The sequence below is a fragment of the Dermacentor albipictus genome, chromosome 3 (genome assembly GCF_038994185.2).
Source record: "Dermacentor albipictus isolate Rhodes 1998 colony chromosome 3, USDA_Dalb.pri_finalv2, whole genome shotgun sequence".
Classification (NCBI taxonomy): Eukaryota; Metazoa; Arthropoda; class Arachnida; order Ixodida; family Ixodidae; genus Dermacentor; species Dermacentor albipictus.
In genome coordinates, this window is record NC_091823.1 from 90081028 (window position 1) to 90108903 (window position 27876).

The window sequence follows — 27876 nt, forward strand, 5'->3', positions numbered from 1 at the left end:
CCTCGCGTCGTCCTCTCTCCACCCCGCGCTCGTTGCGACACCGCGCAGTTCGGTTCCCAACCCAGTACGTAGCTGCTTGGAGACTACGGTCTCCTCCATCGCTTCGCCATCTTGCGGTGCTGCTGCCTTCGCCGCCTCTCGGGGTTCACTTGTTGCGAATGACGTTTTATTCTCGCGGCACCGCTTGGCCCCGTTCCACATCTCCGTCACGGGGCCGTCCAGCCGTCGTTACTTTCTTGCTTTCGGGCGAAAAGCCGTCAACGTGTCTGGTGCGCGCTGCCCGCGCGAGTATTAGCGCGGCTGTATCCACTCGAGGGCCAGCCCTTGCACGCGAGCTGGGCTGCGCGAGGTGGTGTGGAAGGTCGGCCGTAAAAGGGACTCTCCTCCGCGGGCCAGGCCCGCGGCTCACACCGCCGCCTCCGCGGATGTCTCGGGCTCCCTTTTTTTGTGTCTCGAGCCCTTCTCCTCATTTCGGTCGGTGTCGTTGTTCCTACAGAGCCGTCGCCACACCGTAGGACGGAACAAAGCGAAGAAGCGGCTGAGGGAGCGGCAGCTGGCCTCGCCCGCGGGTAAATTGGTTCCGATCGTAAAAGGGGAGGGAGAAGACGCGGAGCCGACCCGTTGAGCAGAGGCGACCTTCTGGGCGCGCCGTGGGCCATGGACGACGAGTGCCCGCGAACCCCAGAAGGGTACTCGCGGAAGAAGTGTGAGCGCGAAGTCATAAAGGCGCGCACGGGGCTGGGTGTAAGAGGCGCGGGGACCTGATGGTGGCGTCCGCTTTTATTTCTTTCCTCGCAGTTACGGAGCCTGTAGCGTTCGACGTGTCATTCTTGCTTGGCGGTGACGGCAGCATCGAATCTGCCCTGCATGGCTTCGAAGGCGAAGCTTCCTTCTCACGCGATACCGTTAATGCTTTTCACTAAGCGCAGCCATTCAGGCGGGTATGTCATGTCTTATACATATTTTCTTCGGCATCTTGCCATTGCAGTTTTGAACGAGCCACATGGTCTTACAGTTAAGTTACGGGGAGTGACCACATATAGTATTGCTGAGAAATTGGGAGTCGGAGCGGCCGCTGGGGATCCATGGCTGGTGCGGTGCCAGGTGCCGGGCGAAAGAGAAGCCTCGGGCGACGTCCGTTCGACGAGAGAATAAAGTTTTATACACAAATTTACACTTTGCAGTTCACAAGGAGGAGGCCCCTGAGAGCACTGTGCTGCTCGCTTAACTATACCAACCGTTTCCTCAGCTTCGCCAAGTGTCGACTGCAACCCTTGTCAGCAACAGGGAGGCGACAACTTCATTGAGTCGTACTCCGGGGTCGATTCACGCGCTTTCCCCGGATGTAGAATGACGTTAATAACGTGGGTCTGCTGCGACCGTGCACTGAGATGTCGCGAACGTATAGCTTCCGGTGGTGTACTCATCATCAACCTTGGGAGACACACAGGTGGTCGTTCCGTTCTCGGAAACTAACCTACAATGAAGCGAAACGCAGGCGCTTTCAGTTATCGCGATTGTGCTGCGGATTTCGTTTTGTCAGCTCTGGATTGTCGGAACAGAGGACGATGCGACACATAGGCACTCTCAACTATCTTGAGGTAGCGCTGCTTTCGTCGCCAGCTGTTTGGAGTTGAAAAGACAATGAGCTGAGGATATAATTCAAAGCAACATGCTGGCTGGTGAAACACCTTTTGCACACACAAAAAGAAAAAAAAAAGAAGCCAGGCATAGCAATAGTTCCAAACATACTCTAAATTGCTATATATTGAGTGAAGCGTGGCGTACTGCGTTCATGCGTGTATTCTAATGAAAATCCGGTTCATCCAACGTAAACGACACAAGGCTTATCGTATGGTATAGTAGCGTATACTGCTATCGTCGGTCTGCCGGCCGGGCCGTTTTCAGGGCGAGCTGCATTTCTTGGCATGCAAGTTTCGTCGTGCAACCCACGGCGTTCGCCAGTACTCGGCACAGTCTGGAGAGTTCGCAGTGTTAGGACCTTATGTCAAACGTCAGCAAACGTGAACGGAAATGGCCAGCGTGTTCTTCAAAACTCCTTAATTCGACAGGAGCTGCAAGAATGCATCCAAACATCAACGGCGCTTCAGTCACACTGCGGAGGTCACTCACTCTGCGAAGTCACTACATAACTAAATTTTAGACTCACTAATCGCGTAGGCTTCGCACGTTCGATACCCGTGCTGGGTGCTCGAGAGAGTGCACGCGTTGTTGCATCGGCGTTTCGCAGTGGCCATCCGCGCTGCAACCATCGAGGTCTGTCTCTCTCTCTCTGTGCGCCACTTGCAGACCTCGCCGTTTCCTATATCGCAGTTCATCGTACCCCACGTGTCTCGTGTGGCCAGCGCATCTCTTCGCTCTCAGCGCGGGGCGGCCGTGGGAGGCGGGTGACAAATGAACGGTGGCAACGTGGAAGCCAGCGAGATAATGACATCACTCGCGCACTGATGGGCTGCGCCGATTGGTGGAAGAAGTCCCTGCGATATAGGCGCCCTAATGACGCCATCATGTTGCAATGCGCCGCGGCGCATCGCACTTGGGGGATACGCCGACGCGGCGCCGTGGCCGGCGTATTGAAGGAGGCGCCCACCCTACTTCGCTATCACGCTTGACTTGAAGATGTCTTTCGCGGCCCCGGTGTTGTCCTTCTGGGCTTCTCTGTCGATCGCGCGCGCCACCGGCGACCAGTTCAAGCGGAAAACACAATGGGAAGTGCGTTGCTTGCGCGCGGAGCCTTATTTGCAGAACGAGTCCCTCGTAATGATCGAGGAGGAGGAACTCGAGTCGTCTGATAAGCGCACCAATAAGGAAAAGATTCCAAGTAGACGATATCAAAAAGCGCGGTCGTGACCAGCAGCGGAGAAGTCTCCCTCTCTCCCCCTCTCTCTGCGATCGGCGTGTGCGCACGCTGCAATTGTTAGGCATGCATTATGTATGATCCTATATACTTCGGAGACGAACGCGCGTGCGCTTAGCTTCAGTCTATAAGTCGGCGCGCGCGTGTCTTCATTAATGAATGCTATGTGCGCTTCGCTGACCGGCAGTGCCTCTCTCCGTCTTCTTCTTCTTCTTCTTCTTCTTCTTCTTCTTCTGCTTCTGCTTCTTCATTTTTGTTATGAATGTGGTGAGTTTTGTACATTACGAGTTGAAAAATCGCCACTTCCTTGTTAAGTTCAGTCAGCGGAAATTGAAAACTTGTCGTCGCTGTAGCTTCATCGGTGCACACGCCTGCTGCCCACCAATTGTGATAGCTGCGCGGACTTTAACGTGTGTGCAGTCGTTGAGAATAAGCATGAGAAACTTCGCCAATCATGTAATATATACAGAGAGAAGTTTTTTTCTTTCTCTTTGTTCCCCTTTTCTTTGGTACAAGAGCCGTGAGCAGCCGGAAGGTAATAACGTGTCGTCTGACCAACCACCTGTTGTCTGTTTCACACGCCTTTCTCCTTCAGCCGTAACTCGAAGCGTGCTTGCGCAACATAACGCGACGCTCGCAAGACCCTCGGTTCTCTTCAATTCACCGAAACCACTCGTAGCGCCACGTCTTCGAAGGCGACATTTCCGACTGACCTCGTCGCATTCAATTTATGGCAGGCACTCGCTGAACGAGACAGTCATTTACGCTATACGGCGATTGGCACATTTAATATTCGCTCGGTTCCTAAAGCAGTGGCGTCCATCGGCAGGCTATTTATCTCGGCTGATTGATGGCCGTTGACGTGCGTGGCTCAGAATAACGACATTTGAACGCTCTTGTGCAAACACATCGTCGGGAGCGCATATATGGAGGGGCGAGGAGGGGGGGAGGGGAGGGGTGCTTGCATAGGCGATTTGCACGACGCCCAAGAATGGGAGCCCTCGGGCAAGACACGCCAGGCTCCTCGTCCGCCTGCGCGCGCTCGCCACAACCGCTCGCCGTCAACCCACGCACACAATCAGCCGTGCGCGCGTTATTTAATTTTTTCCCCTTTTGTTTTCCTATGCGCACGCAACAGCCGCTAAATGCGTACGCACGAGGGCGCGTATACTCACACACACGAACGCAGTTACACAGTCTTGGCGACGACGGATTCGATGCACGGCTATTCTGATTGTCCTCGACGCTACATAGCCGCTACGCGGCCTTGAAATAATTAGCCCCGAGGATGTCTTTGCATGTGGGACCGGCTTCTCCCGCATGCGCGCGTCGCACGGCGCTCGCGGTGGCGATTTGTGGCGTGCGTTTTCCTTCGTTTCTCTCTCACTCTCTCTCTCGCTTGACCACCGGGAAAGAAATGGTGAAAACTTGCAGTAATGGCGTGCTTCGATCCAAGTGATTAGCGGCCCGCGGCGGCGTTCGACGCGAACAAATGCGGGTGGTGGCGGCAGCTGCGGTTCGGCCTTGCATTGTCTCGCGCGCCGCTCTAATAGTGCGTGCTTCGCGAAGGCCGCCGCTTTTCGAACGCGCGCAGTTTTCCTTTGTTTTGCCACCCGAACGCGTCGGCGTTTTATAGTGCCGGTGCGTGGCGGCGGCAGGCTACTGGGGCATCGAAAAGCGCGAGCGCACCTCTACGCGTCTATGCATCAAAGGCTTACGCTGTGGGCGTTAACGCGTGTACATAGGCGCGATTCATTTTTGCACCTTTCACAGACAGCACAGCAGAAGTGCGAACACTTTGTGAATGACAGATACTCTGAAGCTCGTGCTCACCGACCGAGATCAAGGACGAATGCACGGCCGGGAAGAGCCTGTCATTGCGAGCAAATCCTGCAAGTGCGCATCTCCGCACGCATTCTCCGCTGACCTCGTTCGCGCTGGGACCGTGATGAAGGTGTCGAAATTTTGGACTGGTGTCATCATTCCTTCTGCCCTTCGTTCCCTTCGATGTGCAAACTTTCAGAACGCGTGCCTCGTGCTTTAACAGTGCTACACTTGCGGTAACGCGGCCATCTTGCTTACCTCAAGTTATACCTGTGGGAAAGCCTGCTTACGGAATTTCGCATATCGTTCATTGCGGAGGGAGCCGAGTCTTGATTATATGTCTAGTCGGGTAGGAAACGTTCATATACACGGAACGTTTGTATTTGAAGACTTTGAGTGCCTTCGGTATGATATTTAAAGGCCACGTCTGTCCTTGCTGTACGGATCTAAATCAACAGTCCATGTCTTCATGTCATGACGCGTTTCGTGATCTTCTCCTCCTTCGGCAGCTGTGGATTTTCACGTGGCAGGAATAGTGAGCGTCGGACGCTACACTGTGACAAACCGTCGCTTGTAATTTGTGAACGATATAGCAGCTGTACGAGTTGTTTACTCCTGTGAAAGCACAGCGCCGCACGTGGGCTGGGACCAACATTTCGTGTATCACTTGAGATGCTTGGATGCTTTTAAGTGCTTCAAGCTGGGGGCCCTGGTCTGTTTTATTTTTTCGATATCGTGGTGAGAACACGCGTGAAAAAAAAATCGTGTCAGCTACGATTTTATGAGATTTTGCTATCGCGGTCGGTGGAACTGACTTTAGAAACTGTATTTTCCTTCTCTTGCACATCCGTGGCAGTGGAACACAGATGACCGGAAATGCCTATCCATGCATTGAAGAAAATACGAGGTGGGGGGGTGGGGGGGGGGGGAGTACTGGATTGAAATTTTGTGGACGCCGTGCAGTCCTTCCATGTTATCGAATCCGCCACCTAGAGATTTCCCTGATTGAATCCCATGATGGTGATCGCGCCAGTCTTCCTTGGCCTAAAAAGCGACGCTGTTCGAAAAAAGCACCCTTTACCTTTGCGAGCACGCAAATGCATACGTATCATTCGCGCGATCTCCGCTGGTTAATCAGGTGTACAATTTCTGGCTTTTACTTCAGGGCATTGACTCAGAGAGAGAGAAAACTTATTTAATGAGTGTAAGAGTGGCTCAAGACGCGTACGTTAAGAAAAACTATTTTGTTAGACGCAGGGAGAACTTCTACCCGGGGGCGTGCATATCTATAGTATACAGTCGCTCGGCAAAGCCGGGCCTACTCTTGTGAGCGGCGTGTGCGTGACGTGGCGGTGCGGCTGCACACCCCCGGTCGCAGGATGCAATCGCTAAAAGAAAAGCACCTCTCTCTCTCTTTCTCTCGGTTGCGAGATTAGATAGAGCCGTCTTTTCGGGAAGCCTTTTTTGGACGTAACGGCGTCCGGTCTTCTGGTGGTGACGGCGCTAGTATACCGCCGACTCGATAAGCCGCCACAAAGACGTCGCGAAATACGAGCTCTCCGCACGCGCTGTGCTCCGCGGCATCCGTTAGTTCAGAGCAGTGCCTACTGTATACTGGAGTTCCAGAGAACGTGTAGGCGGGCTTGAATGCTCTTGCTCTCAGCGAAATCGCGGCCCTGCAGTTCACTAAGCTTTACTATGAGAACTTTGTTGACCCTTGCTGGCACGAACGTGGTGATATCGAAAAGAAACCGCGTCAAAAGGTCGCTAAGGGCATGCTTCAAGGGAAATGAAGGAAAGGAATCTACGGTGAACCGTCCTACTGGTTCCTATTTATTTATTCAATTCAAGTAATGACCCTAGTCGCTGACGTCGTCGCAGCAGCGCCTAAACATCTGTTTGCGAGGGTCCTGATAACAGTTGCTACATTTGAAAGAAGTGCCTTTGTAGGTGGCAGATTTTCCTAAGTATTACCACGGTACACACCTCCGACTCCAAGAAGGCACAAACTTACAGTTAAGTTACAACTAAGTCACGCATGGCGGTATGTATTCGTCTTTTGCGGGGAATGAAGGACCAGCGGTGTGACGCTGAAAACTCGGAAACTTGTGCCAAAAAAAAAAGGGGGGGGGACTGAACAAATAATGTTAATTCGCGTAGCATAACCGGAAAGAAGAGATCTCAGACGGTGTCGTTTCGCTGGTTTCTTGTGTCTGGCGGGAAGGGCTGAGGGATATGCGCGAGGAAGAGGCGGCTCTTATCGTGCAGTATAAAAGTGGGGGGGAGGGTGGGGAGGTGCTGGTGGCAACAAAAGGAACGGCGGAGCGGAGATCGGATCGACATTCGTTAGCGCGAAACATCGGCAGTTGCTGACCCAGATCAAATGCTTTCTCCTTTCCCGGTTGGACGTACGCCAGGCGTACTGCCCGCGCATACGCTGCACGCAATTACGGCGAGGGCAAGCGCCTCGGGGGAGTGAAAAAAGCCTGCGAGATGACGAAATTGGAGCTCGCGGCGGAACTCCTCGTCGTCGCTCGCTCTTCCGTTATCGCCTCCAGTGTTGCCTCCGCCTGCTCTTTCTCGACCGTGCAACAGTCACGATCGAGCTGCGCGGATTCTTGTTCGACAATGCGTGGAGACGAAGGGGAAAAAGTGGAGGAACAAAGGGCAACGGCCCATTCGTTTCAGCTGCTTTGCGTTGACAACTTGGAGTGATAGCCTGTCGGAGCTATGGACTTTGGGGATTAGCCGCCCGCCTTCCGCTGTGCGTTTGCAGGGCGAGCAACAGTTACAGCCTGTGCCGGGACACGGGCAGGGTACGCTTTCGTGCGCGCTTACATATAAGCCGCGCTGTTCCGTGCCTCTAACTGCTCCGTCCTTCGAGGGTCTGTAGGCGAAGGTTAGGCATTAGCGAAAACGCATACATTGTGTATACGTCTTTGGCCGCGGGACTGTGTTTTGTGGTTGTCGTTCGGCACCGTGGCGACGGTTGTTCGACGTTCGATGAAAAGACTTGTACTTCCCCCTTCCCTTCTTGCGTTCGTTGCTTTCGTCTTTTGCAGCGGTCGAAGGACGGGAGCGCGATCTGTGCAGGAGTCAGGTGCCAGTGTGCACTGCATGCGTACCTCTTTCCTGCAGCTTCAGTGGGCATTGCTGTGGACGCGTACTCTTGCGCACTTGAAAACCGTATTCTGTTTCTTAACCGTGAAACGGAGAAAAAGACATAACGGATATTTGAATGATCCTGCGTGTGTACGCCGTTATTGTCCAAGCGGAAACTCATCTTGTCAGGACTACACATCTAGTAGTTTTCTTAACCAGACAGCCATCGTTGATCGCCTGCAGGGCACGTACTGGAGCCACAGTAATCCTCAATATAATCCGCTTTCCCGTGCTGCTCGGGGGCATTCGAAATCCTCCTTGGTCTCAGGTCGACATAATTGAGGCTGAGCACGAAGTAGCTTTGAATTCGCAGCGAGTCACTTGCAAGTGCAGCCGGTGAATCTGTTACGTGCTGTACGTGCCTTGTGCTCGAGTGTTGAGGCGTTACCTCCAGTCGCGGCGCAAATCGTGACCGCACGGTCCCGCCGAGGTATAAGTCTGTGCCTCGATCAAAGTTGAAGGTGTGGGGCCACTGGCCCAAGTTCAGGAGAACAACGAGAAGTTCGGTTAGTTGTTGTTCGTTCATTTTGTAATGCGTTGAGTACTGGCTAACCAAGCACTAAACAAAGAAGCGACTGTTCATTCCCATTGTGTGTGTGTGTGTGCGCGCGTGCGTGTGTTTGTGTGTGTGTGCGCGCGTGTGTGTGTGTGTGTGTGTGTGTGCGTGCGTGTGTCTGTGTGTGTTTTGTCAGTAGTATGCCGTACGAGGCCGACGGTAAAAGGATGCTGAAAGGGGCCACCACACATGAGGAAGGTAGTCAAGGGGCATGCTTTTTCGTGAAGTTTGCGTTCATGAGTAAATATATAAGCGCAGCGCAGCATCGATGACACCACCCTTTCACGACGTGCTCTAACCTACGACAGGAGAGGCCGTGGGCGGGGTCGAGAGTCTGCGCAGTTTAGCGCGTCGACGACACGTGGAGGCGCGCCATTTGATGAGCACGGCCGATGTAGGGCACGCAGTCAGCGAGCCATCGGCGGCGTCACGCTCGGGGCACGGAATGTCCATAGTCCTGGAGGAATCGCTCGAGAATGCCGCGGGCGGTGGCTCGGTTCGAGCGCGAGGGGGAGGCACAGCCGTTACCCAAGCAGCGCGCATCCATCACCGCCCAAATGAGTCTCTCAACTCTTTGACGCCTCGCGGGGGTGATGTAAGCCTCCGAGAAGTGCAGAAATGCTCCCCCTTCCCGCAACCCGCGTCCTCCTTTCATGAAAACAGCTGCAGGGGCTCGTGTTGTGTACTGCGTGAAACAGGAAACACACACACACGTGCGCACATGCACGCACGCACGCACCGCGCGCGCGCGCGCAGTCCTCGTTTCGGTCTCTGTGTACGTCCCCTCGGTAGGGAGGGTAGTATTTTCGGCCATCCAGCGTACATTCCGTGTCGCAATATGGACCGGCCGCGTGCGCGGCGTGTAGGGGGCAGGCGCACTGTCGCACCTTAGCGATATGCCCTTAGCTGGCGCCTAACAATGGTGCGATGCGACTTTCGGCGGTCCTGCTCGGCTGTGAGCGGGGAGTCCGTCGTTCATGCGACCAACAATGGGAGCGCAGTTTGCGGTTAGTGAAAATGCGCTCGCGCGAAAGCGCAGCGGAACAAAGAACGTCTCCGCGAAATTTTGCTATCTTTCGTCGGAGCAACATGATGCGAATTCGCATGTATGCTGCGTGCGATGAATAGTTTGTCGTTTCTTTAATTTATTTTATTTCATTTGGGCGGGAAGTTTGATGGCGAAAGGCTAAATGAAACAGTGTTGTCTTCGTTCAGAAATGATGCAACTCCGCGACCTCTCTTTTGGGTGCTGTCCCACCTGGCACCATCTTCTGGCGCTTGACGTTGGGGAGCCTTTGTTTCAGCAGCGGGCATTTTAACGGCGAAGCTTTTGCTACTTACAGCTGCTTGGCTCAGTTGGCTCCGACTTTGAGAAAGATTGGCTGTTAAAAAAAAAGGATAAAGTAGGGACTATGTGCTTACTACAGCGACTTAAGAGTGTTTCCATGCCAAGTTTGTAGTTTTGAGAGCGCACCGCCTATAAAGATCTTTGTTGCACCTGTTGCTGTCTGTTATATCGCTTGATAAACAGTTAATCTTCGATAACGAAAAGCCTGAAACAGCCGTCTGAGTGGCGTATAAGCACTCTCACGCGCGTTCACAGACAGACGTGCCGGCACATCTGGTGCGTCGAATTAACCGCGCTCTAGAAAAGAGAGAGGGGAGAAGAGAGAGTATGAAACCTTCATGTCAGTCGGTGACGCCAACGTCACCGACTGACAAGCTCGCGAACTTCCGTTATTTGAAACCTTAATGTGCCGTCAGTGTTAGGGCGCGTCTGCCAGTGCCGGTGCTTAGTGCGGCGATGCGCTGGAGGCTACCCTGACCAGTTAGAACACCATGCTCCGAGACACGCTTCTTTTACAAACGACGTATTGCCTGAAACCTTAAAGGGACATCCGTCACTGCTAGACTACCAGCGTTCCTCTTTGATTGTCTATAGCCTCTCAACATCCAGTGCATGAAGTCACTCCTCATGGCAGTATATATAGGATATCGCCTTGCCAAGTTGGCGTGGTGGTTCCGTGGGTCAGGAGGAGCCCGTAACTGAGGGGTCTCTGTCTTTTGTCACCAAAGGTGCTCGCCAATGAGCAAACAGGAGCACTTGGCAGCGCTGCTGATAAGCACTCGTGAAGCGCCGCGAATGACCACCCTACCTTACCTTCCCCACAATGCTTTAGAGCAACGTAAGGATGGTATATAAGGCCCGCCTCTGAGATTCAGGATGTACATGAAGGAAGCAACAAACCTCTCCCTTATAAGAACGAAAAAGTGTTCGAAAGTTCTCGAACGGCCTTTCCATCATTCCCTTCGGGCATATACATATGTACTTCATATGTGTGCCGCCCGTCGTAGTCTGCGGCGAAACTCCTGGTGCGACGGGCCTGGCCCGAGGTCGGCTTTTATTCCCATGCGCTCCGGCCCTTGCCGCTGACTTCGCAATACTCCACTCGGGTGTGTGTGTGTGCTCGCGTGCGGCCAAACAGAGAAGAGTGCCTGCGGCGCGGCTGCGCCAGAGCACTCTATAGCTGCGCCGAGCGCGGCATCGGGGCCCGACGCTTGTCTCAAAGACCAGTCGTTGTTGGGCGCGCTCACTACGGCTGGTCTGGCGGTGGGTCTGCGGCATGCTGCCGCTGCTTCTTCTCATTGCTCGCCGCGGTCTGTTGCGGCTCGTAAACGGAGCCCGTCCCTCCTACAGCGAGAGACATTGGCGGGCCGATTTTTCTTCCCGGCAATCGGCGGCCCGACACGGCCCCAGACCTTCTGGCGACGGCTGTAGCCTTTGTCTGCCGCGCGCTTGCCGAAGCGCCCTGGGCGGCGAGCTCGGTCCTGCGCCGATAAAAGCGTGCACCGCTGGAGAAGCACGGCAGTGCGACAGCGAACGGGGTGTTCAAATTGTAAGCCGTCTTTTCACGTCGGAAAAGTGCACGTCTGAAAGGCAGGCCTTACTGTCGGCTGGCGTGACTGGTCAACGCACAAGCTCCGTTGAAGCAATCACGAAATATCCTTCCGAGAGAACAGCCTTGTGAATTCGGCCTTTGATTGGTCGACGCTATTTGACGCTTCCGAAGCGGTGCACGGATTTACTAAGAGGGATTGCGTGTTAGGGAGAAGGAAAGTGGAAAGACATATACGCGAGAGGCTTTTGTTATCCGACGTTGGAACAGTTCACAAGCCTGCGTTCTTGCTCGGAGCATATTGCCGGCTATCTGGTTGTGCCATCTGTAACAGATGGAAATGCTCAGCGCATTCTGCACCGTTTTGTTTCCTGCGGGCTCTCCCATGGAGTCTTGCAGGGCATATCGCATGCTGTGAGACAAGGTCGTTTTTCTACGAAACTCTTGTGCCCGTATTTAGATCTGGGCATGTGGCACACGAGGTGGCACTTGGAATCTGGCATACGAGGTGGTTCATGAATCTTCGCCGGTATACACAAGAAGCTCTTAATATACATAACAGTCCGTAAGAACAAATTCCAGACAATGCTGGTGCTGGAGGTATGATTATCGAAGGCATCAATGGCAAATAGCACTTACGAATGAAAGCTTTGCGAATTCGGCCTCCTTGTTTGTGCATGTACTGCATGCAGCGGTCATCTTTGCTTGTTGGGGAAAGGACGTTGTGCACATTGAGCTAGCGGGACGATCTGATTTTTAAGAAGTAGTAATTATTCTCGTGCTTTGTGTGCTTTATTGGATAGACGCGGCTAATGTTATACGTTGCGCACATATACATGAAAGAAAGACAATTCTGGAAGATTCCATGCAAGTGCTGAGCTGCAGCCTGTACTCCAATAGTAGCTAGGTGCTTCCTATAAGTTTGAATGTACGCCGCATTATCAGAGTGGAGTGGGCAGCGGCAGCCATCTGGCAAGTCTAAATGATAAGCACACCGTCCCGCTTGTAACCCGAATCTCAGCAAACGAGCACCTACGCATTTGACACGACCGGCCGATTACTCGTAATGAAGTCCGTGCATCTGGCAGCCTGAAAGAGCGACATTCCCTGGACTCTTCAAGAGGAAGAACAATTCGTCTTGCCCAGATTACAGATTTATCAGGCTTAAATGCAGCATCGTGGCTGTACTCTCTCAATATATATCTTCTTTTTTTTTCTTTGCTGGTCCTACACGTAGCCCAGGCCCAAAATGAAACCGTACAACAAGCGTGGCAAATTGAACGAGTGGTTCAAACGGGGTACGGTGGTTCGGAGCGTCGTAAGAATTATCAGAACGGGAGGTGCACCTGGCTGCAAGCTTTGCTTTCCGCTCCGACGCTTTCGACAACGTTCGTATACACAGTGCGAGTGAATCGTTAAGTCGCAACTTATCTAGCGTGGCCGTTTATCAGCCCGAAGGTGAATCCGGTGTGGTTTGCTATTACTTCTTTTTTCCGCCTCACGTGTGTATACGCAGAGAAAAGCCTATATCCTTATCCCTCTCCCCCAGCCCCCTTCTCTCTCTCTCTCACACACACACAGCTTGTTTCGCCTTCTCTTCATCTTAGTGGACCTCTATTCTTGTCAACTCGACCGGTTGGTCGAGCCCGCGGACCTGCCCCGTTTCTCGTCCTCCGGCCACAGTTTATGTATACACGCTTGCCTATAACGCTGCGCATCGGCTCCTGCCCTCGCCCCCCCCCGGTTCTTCTCTTTCCCCCGCAGTGATTTGATGGAGCAGCGAAAAGCGCGTCTGAACACCGCCGCCGTATATAGCTACCGCTTCTCCGCTTCGCGCTATCAGCCCCGCGAGAAAGCTTCAGCCGCGGGTTGACGTATTGCGGCAATTAGATTAATTACTTCTCGCTCCAACGCGGCGGAGCTCCGGCCTCCTCGCGTTTGTATGTGGAATTTAAAAAAAAGTATACAAACGGTAAAAAAGACAAATCCCGGAGGTCTTTTTGGAGATACCATCTTCGTTTTTTTTTGTTGTTATTATTATTATTGTTCTTTCCGTTCGGTTGTTTGAAGCCAGAGTTGGGCTGTTATTATGGACCTGGGTGGCTGGTCGAGCGCAATTCAGAGGCCGGTCGGCGAGGAAGTGAAAATGGAGGCGCTTCTTCGGTCAGAAATATCTCGCATTCCTGCGATGATGTTAGGCGGTTTGGTTGACGCGTCCTATCCAAAAGTGTATATAATGTATGCGTCGAAGCTCGATCCCTAACGGTGTTCGGTAGAATTGTAGGCTTCGCTTAATTTCTTTAGGTCCATGACCTCGCACGAGGTAGTTTAAATTGTTTAGAAGCCTGGACCCTGCGTGTGGGCCTCAATAGTGCCTGAATATCGCCCTACGGTGATTGATCAGAGTGTGCAGCTCCAGATCGTCGCGCGCCAGCACTTCGGACCGCGCGCCGCGTCGCTCGTTGACGGCTCCTGTCGTTCATCCTGAGCAAACGCCTGACCTGTCCTGCATGCCTTCCGTCTTTCCTCTTCGCTCCCATATCTCCTACATCGCGTACGTTGTCGTAGAAGTCACGCCGAGGTTAACGACAAACCTACCGTGCACTGTCACGCCGAGGCTTTTATGCAAAGCAGAATATAAAACAGGTATTTAAACCGTATAAGGTGTCTTCAACACAAAACGCACGTTCTTTTTTTTTTTTGCATGGCCGCTTTTATGAAAATGAGCACTTTGAACTTGCAGTTGTTTTTAACTCAGCAGCTTCAAGTGCTCCTTTCCGTTCATTGGAATGCGCCATAAGCTACCGAAATGTTTTCTGTTACTGTCGTCCCGTAAAGAGAAGCAACGTTTCTCCTATACGGATGACATTGCTTCTCTACTCGTCATATATTGGACACTCACCACCAGGATCCGTATTCGCAAGAACCTCTTATGCTAGAGCTGTTCGTAAGAGAAAATATGCTGGACATATTATCGAAGGTGGCCAGACATTAGCATGGGACACTTATGAACAAAATGCTTTGTGATTTCGGCTCCTTCAGTATACAGAAAGATAGGTATGCGAGATACAAAGTTTGCTCGGCGATAAGCTTAAAGCCGCGTCGGGAAGGCAAACGAAGACTATAGGGGGACGGGAATTCGGCGCTCCCGGCGTGCTCCTCACGTGCCATCTTCGGGGTAGTCTGCTGCCCTCTTCGCGGTCCGTTCGTCGGGGTCGCAGCTGAGGTAAAAGGCGGGACCCGTTTCTTCTCGCCGCCTCGGCGGCGCCGCGTCGCATCGCGAGGTTTGGTCGCTGGAGCGCGACGTTACGACTACGACCGGCTTGGCACCCCGGCGATGTTGCTTCCCGTACACACACACACACACAACGGAGCGAGGATGCACAGGCGGGGCCGCGGCCAGAGAGGCATCGGACCGGGCGCGAGGCAATGCACAACGTTCGCGCTGGAGAGGCGAGGAAGCGAGACGACGGCGACGACACGCATTCCAGGGGACCATGCCGCATTGCGATTCTGGGAATCCCGCGCGCACTTGGGAGGCGGCGGCTGCTGACGGCTGCTGCTTCTGGATGTCGCCGAGATGACGATGGGGGGAGTGAGGGGGGGGGGGGGGGAGCGAGAAGCCGCGCGGGTCTTCTTGTTTCGCCGGCATTTTGCGCTGATTTATGCCGCCGCGACGAGGTCCTGTGTGCGTGCGCGTGAAGCAGCAGCAGCAGAGGGTGCTGCCGCCGCCAACAAGGGCGATGCGAAACGTACAGGCCCCGAAGGAGCGCGCCCATATTATTCGTGGGGAAAGAGGCACCGCGCGATGCTCGCTTCTCTCTTGCTTCCCTCGTGACGACGCCTGCTTTTATCAATGCTCGTCGGTCCCGTCGAAGGGTCGTCGTCGTCGCCCCGCTGCCAGAGCATGTTCGTGTGTGTGCGTATGTGCGTGCGCAAGCGCGACGCTGCCTGCCCGCCCGACAGTCTTGTGGATGTGCTTCCTCCTTCTTGTGTGCGCCCCTGTCGCCGCGGTTGTTCCTGGCTTCCCCCCCTCTCTATTACCTCTCTCGCGCCTGCTTCGTCTTCGTGATGCATCATTCATATTGTGCTCGTCTCAGCGGTAGCGAGCGTTGCGGCCGCCGCGCGACCAGCGATGCGTCGCGTCGACACGTAGGCGCGCGATATATGTTAATGGAGGTGCGCCTGCCCTCTCCCTCCCTCCCCCCCCCCCTTCTATTCCCCAACTGTCTCTGTCGCGCGCACACACCCAATGCCGCCGCTGCATTCGGTGTGCGAGCGCTCGCGATGCTCATTTGCGCGCGAGCAATTCCTGGCGGCTGGTGCGCTTTTTCTTGAGCCTCATGACAACCCCTTCCAAGCTTTATACACCCTCTCTCGCTGTCTCTTCACAAACTCTCTGCCTTGACTCCTCTCTGAGCGTAGTCGCAAAAAAAGAAAGAAGAAGGTGTCGTCATTTGATTTGTTGGGATTTTAGTTCCGAGTGCTGCTTTCTGTGCGAGCCGGTTTCCGCTCTTTCTTGCTGCCGCGTTCTTTATTTTGGTTATTCTTGTTCGGTTGCCGTCGCTTTTGTCTCTACGTGAGCGAGTGCTTTCACCACCGCTCGCTGCTCTGTTGGAGCCACAGAGGCGTTGACGCGGCGGATGGACATGCTTCGCTTGCGAGTGCAACTAAGAGCATGCAGGCATAGTGTTTTGACGTGTGCGGTTTTGCTTTGTCTTTCGCAAGCATATAACGTCTCTCTTGGCACTTCCTTTCATCCTTCTGGAGCGTCGCACGTCCCTGGTTCCATCTCGATCGCATGCCCTTTTACAAGTGCCAACGAACCTTCGGAATATGCGGAGATTTGCCGCAGTTCTCGGCACCTGTTTCAGTACCCGATTTCGAGCGCTTTCTCTTGATATCCGGACACATTGGTTTTGGGCAATTCCGCCATAGAGCCATAGAGATTGTTGATGCCGTCAAAACTCTTGGAGTCTACTTTCATCAAATTTGTCGCGGCATACGCATATCAATCATCTAATTTCTCGCACTTCACATTTTTTACTGCCTACGAGTATCAAACCCCAACTATGTCATGCATTATTTTTCTCTTAATTAAGCTACCGTTTCCTTGTCTGGGGCACCAAGACAATAACAAATATAAAATATAACTAGATTACACATGCTACAAAAGAAAGCCATCCGTCATGTAGCTGGGAAACAGTGCAAAGCACACACCGCAACACTTTTCACACGTTTTTGCATAATTTCTCTTTATAGCTTCTATGCATAAAATTTAGCCCTCAGATATTAACTAAGTCTGAATTATTCTGATGGAAAACTACGCTCATTAGCGGAGCCTAAAATAAAGATGCACCCTTACCCGTGTCGAAATACCGACAACAGGATACACACGTTTAATTATGAGGGAGCAAATGCTATGCCACAGCCTTCCGCAATTTAAACTACGTCCTGGACCATGAAATAGATATTGCGTGTACCAGTAAGAAAGCATTGAGAATGTTCTTCGTGTGTCTTCAGTATTGTGTGTTAGTGAACAATTGTATTTCTCTTGTTTTTGCTTTGATGTGCTCATATAATATCTTTTTGTGTGTGTGTGTGAATTGTGTTTACGCATATTGAGTGCGTTTCTTTACGTGAAAAATAACGTGCAATGCCATGCCGTCTGCCTCGTAAGGGGTCCCCCAATCCCCATGAAGTGAACAAAGGTTCACATTTCGTTATGGCCTCCTCCAGTTCTTACGTGTAAAAATGAAATAAAATTGAATTGAATGTCCTGCATTGGTTCGATGACCTTGACTGAAAAACACGAAGCGATAAATGTGGTGGCAACCGAGGTGTACACAGCGGACAGCAGAATCGCATCCTGTGTGTGTGTGTGCGTGTGTGTGTGTGTGTGTGTGTTTGTGTGTGTGTGTGTGTCTGTGTGTGTGTGTGTGTGAGAGAGAGAGAGAGAGAGAGAGAGAGAGAGAGAGAGATGGGCGTTGAGAGGGGCCGCGGAAGAGGGGGGGATGTGCGTGCGTTCGTGCTAGCGTGTGTATGTGAAGACCGTAAATTTCTTGTCTGTCAGCGGTCCGGTTTTGTGATAGTTAGCAGTGACTACTGACGCGCGTTGTGGCAATACATGCTCATTTGCCATACACATGAACGCATTCGATTAATGAAGTGAGCTTCGTTTAGTAGCTTGTTTTGCTAGCGCAAATCGTAAGTAACGACTGAACATCCGAAGTGGGCGTCAAGCTGTAGGAAGTATTTCAGGGTGTGGTTTTCGTTTGTCTTATTGTGTCTGATGCAGAGGCGGTTTGTTGTCAGCGCCGTCTTTCATTGCTTTTTCGTTTGTTTGTTTTTTTAGTACTTACATATTCTTTGTTTTTCTCCTTGCAGGTAAGTCCCCGCCATGCTGCCTGTGTCCTATCTCTGCGCGCTGACGTGCGTTAAAGAGATCACCGCGAGCAACGGCTTCGGGGACGGCTAAAGCTGCAGCTAGCCTGCCCCGCTCAGGTTCGGAGACTCCTTTCGCTGCTCGCTCGTCTTCTCACCGCCCTCTGCGCGTAGATTTCGCCCCCGAGGCGGCGGCTTTCCCTCCGAACGGGAACCCATCTGCAGCTCAACAAGCGCGCAGCCCAGTTCCGTAGTTGCGTGCGCCGTCAGTTTCGCCTTCGCCGCCGAACTTTATAGAGCCTCGCACGCGTTCGCCTCGGGAATCTGGCCCGATGGCGGCTTCGTGCGACCTCCTTGAAGATGCGTGTGCACCTTGTACGTGCAGCGCGCGCTTCCGTGACGCGTCGATCATGACAAGACGGATCGTCGGCGCAAGGCTATCTGGTCCGGCCCCGTTTGTTCAACGCCGCGCGCGCCAGCGCTACGTGTCCGTCTAGAGCTGGACACATAGGCTGTTGTTTCAATTACCCCCAGTGTGTGTTTGTGCATGCACACGTGCTACGTACGAAACAGCCCCCCCTCCCCTCCCCTTTTTCTTTCTTTCGTGTTTCCGCGCGCTCAGGGTGACGCGGTTTTGTACGGGGGGGAGAAAAAAAAAAAGAGAGGCGGGGGAGGTCGCGGAGGTTGAAGGGGGTTAGTTGCCCTTGCACCCCCGACCTCCTGGCGGTCGGGTGCCGTGTTGTGTCCATTAAAAATGAACCGGTTTGTCGTCGTGCGCGCCGTCACGGAAGTGCGCGGATGCGACCGCGTCGAGAGCTGCGATCCGCGGGCGCGTACTGCCACTGCTGTGGGCTACTGCGTCTATGCGGCGCAGGGCGTATATGCGTCGCCTTGCGTCTGTGTGATACGTACGGCGGAAGTGATTGTTCAAATACAGGTACGACGGAATGTACCAAGCATCGACTGGGCTTTATCGGTTGTCAGAAGGAATCTGTTGAAACGAGCATGGGCATTCTAGGGTGATGATGTGAGTGTTTCTCTTGGGACTGGGTTCGTTCAAACGTTTGCTACAGCGACGACGCAGATATACAGGGTGTCCCGCGTAACTTGAGCCGGACATTAAAGATATGCAAATGCCAAGTAGCTGTACAGAACCAATGTAATGTTGTTTGCCGTCGTTTGGAGACACTCAGATTCTTTCTTTTTTCATACTGCCTAATTAGGAAATTATTCTTAATTAATTAATAAACTTCTCGAACATTATAATTATATGAAAAGTGTCAATGAGAAAATTGTAAAGCATCATGAAAAGCCCCCGATACAGATTTCTGTTGCTCGATACGTGAAACACAAGAGTGTTTTTCCGAGCGTGAAAGAAGCCCAAACTGCACCCCGTGAACGTTGTGCGTTAGTTGTTCCCCGAGAGTGGTAGATGAGCACGTTGTAACTCCATAAAGCAGAGCAAAAGAGCACAGACGACACGGGCAAAAAAGAAAAAAAAAGGGCATTTTGTATGTGTATGTTCCTTTCTTCCTGTCCGTATTCAATTCGCGCTATTTTATTATTTGTTAAGTGCTCGGTGTGTTTTGAGCGTGCCGTGAACTGCTTGCATATCGTCGGCGAAAAAATATGCATTAAAAAAAAAAGACGCATTTGTGTAAGATTTCCAAGATTCAGTCTGTCCGTATGGGCTGTGATTATTCAAGTCATAATTCTGCCTGCTTGCTCGTGTGTTTTGAGGCAGTGAGTCCCGTTCACCATTGTTACTATAGTAAGAGAGGTCTTGTGCATACCTTGTCGAAGGGATTTCTTTATTCTTTTTCTGTAAGTTGCCATAATCCACCGTCTTCATCCCATTTTTATCCCTCACTTCATTCCTGCCGTTCCTCCACATGCGAGAGCAAGGGAGGAACACGCAAACACGCGCACACAAACAGAATTAAGGGAGCGAAAGAAAGGATAACCAGATAGATTTCACCCTGTCCAACCCAATGACTACGCCTTCTGTACAACCCAACGACTACGCCTTAGCACTCGTACCCGCGTGGATGGATGGAAAACTTTATTAAGCAAGTGAGTTTGGACCGTACAAGGTCTCAGGGCCACCGCACAGCCCTCACATTACGCGCATGTGTCGCGTGTCCCCGCTCCTGTTGCGCCGTTCTACTCCAGCGTCTTGGAGCCCGTGCAGACCGTTGCCGTCACGCACCGCGCTCTCGCCACGCGCGCCAACGGCAGCAGTAGCGCCGTGTGCAGGCGTCCAGCGTGACGTCATCGAGCGGCGCGTGGCGGAACAATAGACGCGATAAATGGGGGAAGACGCGCGCTCGAGCGAGCGCGTGTGTGTTTGTATACGTGATGGCTGGAAGGGGGCTGGGAAGCGCCGCTGGATGGAGGAATGGGGGGGGGGTCTTGCTGTAGTCGAGATTGCGCCTAACAGCCGTCGCTCGCCGCAAGGGTCCATTGTGTCGCGTGCCGGCGCGCTCGGCTGGGCACGGGCGCTTCAATGCGGTACTTGTTGCCTCCTATTCACGGGAACGACGGTCCTCGCTCTCCCCTCTTCTGCACACGCACGCGCGTATACAAGACACCCCGCCGCTGCCGTCGAGGTAATCGCTCTCCGCCGTGCTTTCTATTTCACTTTCACCGTTGTTCGCCCCCGCTATGTGCCCTTGCGTTTCCATTCTTTACTTGCGCGCCTCGAGCCGCTCTCCATTTGGCTCCTGCGCTGTGTGCGACGCGTCTGTTTCTCATTTTCTTTTCACCTTTCATGCCTTGATTGTCTGCTCCTTTTTTCTACCTTTCCTTTGTTTGTGTTTGATTTCCTTTTTTTTCCCATTGGAACGTTGCCTCATGCGTGCCCGACTCTTCTTTTTTCTTCTTCTCAACTTTCACTCCCATACGTCTTTCACCCCTCGAGGGATATTTTGTAATGTCAAGGTTGCTTCAGTGATTACGTTGGAAGCCCTTTCTCGTGATGTTTGCACTCTGACTTGCACTCTGACGTGCAACGAACTCGTTTCGTATGTGGCGAGCTCACTGCGACAGGTTCAGCGTAGCGACGCGCGCGTACGGTTACTTGTCAATCAAGCAGGAATGCTTCTCCGTGGCGGTGCTGTTCGTTTTCATTCGTATCTCCCTATCGATGAGTCTCCAGTCGCTTCTGTAATCGCGGTCATTCTCTAGCACTTGTCACAGACCGGTATCGTATGTCGAATTTTCATAACGGAAACGGTATGTTCGGAGGTAAGACTTAAAAGTTGCACGTACGAATAGGACATAGTATTTTACGGACTCCGGTCGTAACTACACGTTTACACCAAGCCGTTAAAGTTAGGTCGAGTCGGCTTGTCTGGCGGAAACAGCAATCGTCGGGATCGTGTAAACACTAGCGGATCCGACCGAGCGAGCGTCGAGTTGAGTTGTGTCAACGCGCTCGCAAGCCGTCGGTTGAGCCGCCCAATCAGCTTGGCAATGCGGTGCGATCGGTCTGGACCAGCTCGACATCTGACGCTACCTTCCCGCGTAGACTTCATGTAAGGAAAGCTTATCACGAAATGATGTAGAGAAGCAGCCGATTAAGCAACGTTTAAGTAAAGGATGCGGTTGGTTACGGATCCTGACAGTTTTCACGGGAGGCTGTGATAAGGCTTACTCACACTGCAGGCCAGCAGGACACCGATTTTGGTCTGCCGACAGTCGGCTGACAGAAATGGGTGTCATGTTGGCCTATAGCGTGAGCGAGCCTTAAGCTTGCCGGTTGCCTTTCTCGTATTCTCGTATTCCCCTTTCACTATGCTACCGTGCCATGCTAACCGCTTGTGTTTTGTTGCTGTATTGTTTTTACGTTTGCCAATTCGTCTGTTTCACCTATGCTGTATTGTACGAATTGAAGTTGCCAGTGCGGCAGTAAGTGAATGATTGGGAAATACGGTCTGATATACGAGGCAGTGTTGCCGACTTGTGAGAGTGCGCAGGAAGGTGAAATTTAATGCACGAGTGTACCAAGAGCAAATCAATAAAATGTTGGAACTAGGGCAGAGCAATCAGAGAAGCAACGAAAGTGTTCATTGTTTGGGTTGGCCGCGTTATGTAATTGTCCCCAGTCACCGGCGTAGAGCTGTGACAGCGCGCGGAAACTCCGCTTGCATAATCGCGTGAAGCCGCGCAGCCGTTAATGATCACAACTGGCAGCTAAGCTAACATAATCAGAAGCCTTTGTGTGTGTGTGTGTGTGTGTGTGTGTTTACATTGTATTTCAGGGTGGAACATGCCTCTTCCTGTTTATTCAGGTAGCGTTCTCCAATTATGGAGCGTTAAACGCAGGCCCAACCCGTCTTTCTTAGACCCAAGTCCCCGCGTGCCAGAACGTTCAACTTGCAAACTTTTCAAGTATGCGACGGTGCCTCCACCTAATGATACGGCGCCCGTGCTAAACGCGGTCGACGTAGCGGCGTCTCTATCAACGAAACCCTGCAGGCGATTGCAGGAAACCGGCATGGAAGGGGAGGAAGGGGAACAAAACGATGCAATACGAGCGGAATTGAAGTTTAAAAAAAGAAAGGGGGGGGGGGCGAAAGGAAGCAGAACGGGGCAACAAAGGGCGACCAGGGTTGGCTTGAAGGGGACGGATACCACGCGGCGCTTATTTGGGAAAAGGGGGCACGAGAGGCTGGCACTTCACCCTCGGCTATAGTCTTCCACCGCCGTCTCCTCTCTCTATTGTACTGTGGGGAATTAAGTCATCCGGCGCTGGCGGCAGCGGCCCGGGTTTTCCTCTGGAGTGGGTCGCCGGGGTCGGCGCCGCCGCAGCCACCGCGATGGAAGGCGCCCCCCCTGTCTACCCCCCACTTCTTGCTACTACTCCGTCAGACGGCGGTGGCTTTCCCGCATACACACACACACACTCTCTCTCGCTTGGTCTCTCTCTCCTCTCCATCCTCCGGCGCGAGGAGTGCTGCATGGCTCCCGCGCTTCACCAGCTCGTCGTCTGTGTGTGTGTGCGCGCGCGCAGCGAACAGTGGTGCACGGATTCGTTTCGCGATTCGAGCACTGGCGCGCCATGCACAGCGAGCGGGAGGAGAGGCTGCGGTCGTTCGCTGCACTCCCGGCTCGCGCGCTCATTGTGGTCGGATCAGAACATACACCGCTCCCTTCTCTCCCTTCTTTTCATTTCTTTCGTTGTGCGCGCGCGCATGCTTCCTCCTTTCTGGGGCTCACCCGTTAACTCCGTCTCCTGTGCTGCGCACTCCAGCTTTGGGTCTGTTGTTGTCCGAGGGTCGCTTTGCCTGGTACCTCCTGCCACTCCCGTACCCCCACTTCACTCTCTCTCTTTCTGCGTCTTTCCGTGCCCCTCTTCTGCTTTTCCGCATGCAGATGTGTATTACGCACGAACGCCAAAGTACACGAGAAACGGACAAAGTATGCATTCGTGCAGATTTCTGATTTCGGGGCAGCAGTGTGTGCTCGTTTTCTTGCGCTTGTACGCGTTTGCCCGCGGAATAAAAGAATAAAAAGGGGGGAACATGCCCGCGTGGCGGTGATTGTGTGGCATACATATACGCGGAGAAGGCCGCCGGCTGAGGTAATGGGTGATTTGCTGGGCCGGGAGCATGACTGGAGCGCTGCGTTTAACGACGTCGTAATTTAGACGCTGGCCGGGGCTTCCACCTCCGCGGGGTCTTGCCATCCGCTGCTGCCCGCAAGACCCGTTCTTTCTCTTGATTTATTGTTTTCTTTTTCTTCCTGGTCCTCGAGGCTTGTACACATGCGAAAGCGGGACAGAAAGGAAAGAACACGTGCGTGCTAGACAATAAATACATATAAAAATAACTAATAAGAGGTAGAATGATGGTAGAAGTGTAGCCGCATACTTTTGTGATGAGCCTTATCTTCAGCCGTAACCGTATCAGAAATTTGCATCAGAAAAAGATGCGCGCCGCAGATGCTTATTGGTCGATTCCTTGGCGTAATAATTGTTTCGCGCTAGCATGGTGTTTTGGTCCTCCTTTCCTGACTAATTAGTCCACGTTCACGCCGAAGACGTTACTCTGGTTAGAAACTATCAAGTGAAGTTTCCCGTCTGCTTCAATTTTAAAGGGAAGGGTGGGTTGTCGGTTTGGGGCAGCTGGCGTAGGTGTCACATTCTTTGAGAGAAGCAGCGCACCAATTTGCACGTGTACGTCTCCATCAGGTACTACGAGCTACGAGGCAAACATGCCCGCTATCTCGTCACGGCAATCTCTCGCCTAATTAAGCGGCCTTAAGGCGTAGGGCATGCGTGCAAGCTGCTCAAGAACGTGCTGAGATTCAGCGAAGGACTCTCAATACGTGCACGCAGGTTGCAGCCCCCCCGCCTCCCCCTTCGCTTGCGCACGGTAACCCTTGCCGTGTAGAACTTTGCTCTTGCGGACCCATCAGTGATTCTTATCGTCCTCTTATCGACATAGGAAAGTAAGCAAGAATCGAGAACGAACAGGAGGAGAAGGAGGAGGCGATACGCGCGCATATACCACTCGCGTGCCTTGTAACGCTCACGTGACCGCCGTGCACGAATTGGCTCGCTCGCTCGCGCACGCAAGGGCATAACGATCGCTGCACTGTTTTCGATCCACCGGGGTTGTATAGGACATGCCAAAGAGAAATAAGGCTTGCGCACGTGATTGAAGCTTTTTTACTCCCTGCTCTCAATGACTACGTCACTCAGTTAAGAAGTACGCTTGTTCGCCGATCGTGCTGCTACTCCCACCTGCTTCCTTCCTCCTTGGCGCGCGCGCGCGATCGAGAGCGAGCTGGTAGGTGTAGGTCATTAATCAGACGCTAATTGCTTTTCGACCTGGTTTACGCGGCCGCGATGGAACGCCGATATAGTTGCCGCCGTACAGCAGCGATTGTTAAAAAGGCTGGACACCTCCTCAGTTCTGTTTCTTTTTTTCTCCGGTTTGTTTCTCCTATACCGTGCAACGTTGGCGCACCTCTAATCACCTGCGTTACGGAACGCTTCACTCTCTCTCATTCGCAGCAGCGCGGGATGCATGTTTTTTTCTTCTGTCCGCTGCTACCAGATTGATCAGCCTCCCTTCTCCCACTCGAGTTCCCAGCGCCCTTCCGGCTTCCATTGGCGCGGCCAGCTTATCGTCTTCAATTAATGCGCCTTCGGTGTTTCGGGTGTCCCCCGCGAGGCGTCGGTTTCTTTTTGTTTTCTTGCTCTCTATTTCCCAGGATGGAAAGATAACTTTGCCTCGAAAACTGTTGCGCTGTGCGGCGGTATGGCGTCGCAAACACTCGTGTACTCCTTCCCCCTCTTTGAGCTCCATCGTACTTTAATAATTCAGCCGCGGGCGTACACCTCGGGCTGCTGCCATTCGGGTCTAGGTCGCTCAACCCGATTAGCCCCGGAAACGTGCGGTGAATAGAGGTCCCTTACGCCGTATTGCGTGGCTGCGTTGACGAGTGGGAGGAGCATGCATAGGAAAGGACTTAAGGTGGCGGGTGGTGACTAGTAAAGAAAATACAAATAAAACAAGCTCAGCCTTTCGTTCCCGTACTAAAGGACAATCCATTGTTCGGCGTGGACTTGGGATGAACAACAAATTTTGAGCTGCGCATGTTCGATCGCATATGAGTAGGTTCGTGGCCTTGTATTACGTCCAAATGGCGAGAGTTGCGTCACAAACAAGGGCAATCCTAGTGTGCTCCCTCCTTAAAGGGTATGCAAATGACATCGGGCCATGATGCGCAGTAGCTGTTAAACATCGGGCCCTCCTTCGCACCAATAAACGAATAAAAAAAGGTGTCGGTTGAGGGCGACTGGTATATACCAGCCACTTTTCTCAATGGCTTCCGCAAGGGCGCACCGTACACCTCATAGTTGGTGATCTCTTAGTAAGATGGCTTAGATTTTAAAAAGAGCAAGTATCTATAAAGAAGGAATGCAGAACAAAATATCCTCGTTATATGGCCTGGTAACCAGCTCCTTTTCGTTCTTTCGGGATACAGAAAACCGAGCATAATAAACATTTCTGCCATTGAGATTTTTTTTAGCTGCTTTGTGTTCTGTTCGCTCCCGAATTAAAATGCTACTAAATTTCACCTCTGGGCGCGTATAAGATGAAAGTAAGCAAAAAGAACGAGAAGGGGTGCAACTTAGCCCTTTGTTCCCTACATGCGGTGACCCGCCGTGGTTGCTCAGTGGCTATGGTGTTGGGCTGCTGAGCACGAGGTCGCGGGATCGAATCCCGGCCACGGCGGCCGCATTTCGATGGAGGCGAAATGCCAAAACACCCGTGTGCTTAGATTTAGTTGCACGTTAAAGAACCCCAGGTGGTCAAAATTTCCGGAGTCCTCCGCTACGGCGTGCCTCATAATCAGAAAGTGGTTTTGGCACGTAAAACCCCAAATATTATTATTATTACATGCGGTGCACCGTTGATGTGCGTGCGCAGAGTCTGTCAAACTGCGGACGCAGTCCCACTCGTTGCGTGCAAATGTTTTCCCGTCTCCGTCGGTATTCGCGCAGGGCCGCATCGGCCGTGACAGCCTCACGCTCGGTTCCGCGCGGAGCATATGCGCGGCGCATACCCGAAAGGGCCAAGGACCCCCCTCCCCCCTTCATTTTAAAGGCGCTTCAAAAACACGTATTGCGGGCTCCTCTCCCGTCGCTTCAGTCCGCTCATTCCAACGGCGGCGTTGTCGCGGTGCGAGCATGCGCGAGAGCGCCTTGACGTGCGGGGCTGTCGCCCGCGGCCAGAGCAACTCGCTGTTGGTGTGGGCATATATTCTATACACGGCGTCTAAACTTAGCCCCCCATTTTGCGTTGCCTGCCGCACGTGCCCTTTAGGTTCCATTTTTTTTTTCTTTTGGGGGGAGGGGAGGGGGGAGCTTTTGACTCTGCGTGCCTTGATACACTCTCTTAAGACTGAAGTTTTGTTTTTACTCTCTTAAAAAAAAAAAGAAATGAAAAGTAATCTCGTGCCTCCTTCCGCTCCGTCGACCCATTCCACCGTGTGTGATTGCCTTCTCTTCATGTGTATCTGGCTCCCCTTCCCTCCTCCCCAGTGCAGGGTAGAAAACTGGATATCTATCATCCGGTTAACGTCCCTGCCTTTCGTATTTTATTTATGTCTCTCTCTCTCCATGTGTAATTCATGCACCTATAGTCGGTGCTGGAGTGTGCGCTGTGATTGGGGGATTGATTGCTCCAAGAGATAGATAGATAGATAGATAGATAGATAGATAGATAGATAGATAGATAGATAGATAGATAGATAGATAGATAGATAGATAGATAGATAGAGAGAGAGAGAGAGAGAGAGAGAGAGAGAGAGAGAGGTGGGAGCTCTTCACTGAACCCTGTAGAGGGTAGCCTGTGTTCATGACGACATACCTAGTATGCTACCTCAGATGAGAATGATGAAAAATCAAAGATATGCGAAATGGGTGTGTTTAGGCATTCATTGCTCCAGGAGTAGCTATGGTGGTGAAAAAATTGATAGTTTTGAATCCTTCGGCGGTTTTCGCCTAAGTTCAGCAACAAAACCACAACTGGCATTTTTCGCTGAAATCAACTTGCACGAAGGGTGCTCGGTTGTGTCTGCTCGACAGAAAAACTGCACCTGGCATTCATGTGCGCGCTGCGCTGACACAAGGAACAAAATGATGCGTTGACGAAGCGACGAGGGAAAATAAAACTCCAGAAGAAAAATCCTGTAGGTGGGCATTATCTTAGGGCGCATGTCTAGCGGTGCGCGCGCCGGGCAACGGCTTTGGCGGGTATACAGTGTTGGCGATGACGAATAAGGACATTTCCTGCGGTCGTCCAGCGAGCCATTCTCCGATGTCGCAAGCGACCCTCGTCGTCAGCGAAGACGACGACGCGCAAAGGACCATCAGAAAGATGCGTCGCTTCTCGCATCACGTCTTCCCATACAGCCCCGACGGAGAACCGCAAACACAGAAGCGCCCTCGGCGGGACGCGTCGCACAATGGTCGTGTCCTTCCTCCCTCGCTCTTCCGTGGACAGTGTTCCACGGCAGAAGAGAGAAACACTCAGCGCGGCGGCAGCTCTTTACCGAACAGTCGGGGCATCGGATATGAGGCCGCTGGAGAACGGGATCCCACCGGGGCGCACCCACTCCCTACACCCACCCGACAACCTCTTTTGTGGCCTCAGGAA

At 52.6% G+C, this 27876-nt stretch overlaps 1 protein-coding gene across 6 annotated transcripts in view; it reads left to right on the plus strand.

Annotated features, from left to right (window-relative positions):
* Window positions 1-27876, plus strand: part of LOC139057471 (transcription factor Sox-5-like) — an 884741-nt gene that overhangs the window by 638427 nt on the left and 218438 nt on the right. Inside the window, exon 2 of one of the 6 annotated variants that reach the window (XM_070535793.1) lies at window positions 17705-17821. The exons of the other annotated variants lie outside the window; for them this stretch is intronic. The gene's annotated coding sequence lies outside the window, so the exon portion shown is untranslated. The remainder of the gene's footprint in view (window positions 1-17704; window positions 17822-27876) is intronic. 6 annotated transcript variants of the gene reach the window in all.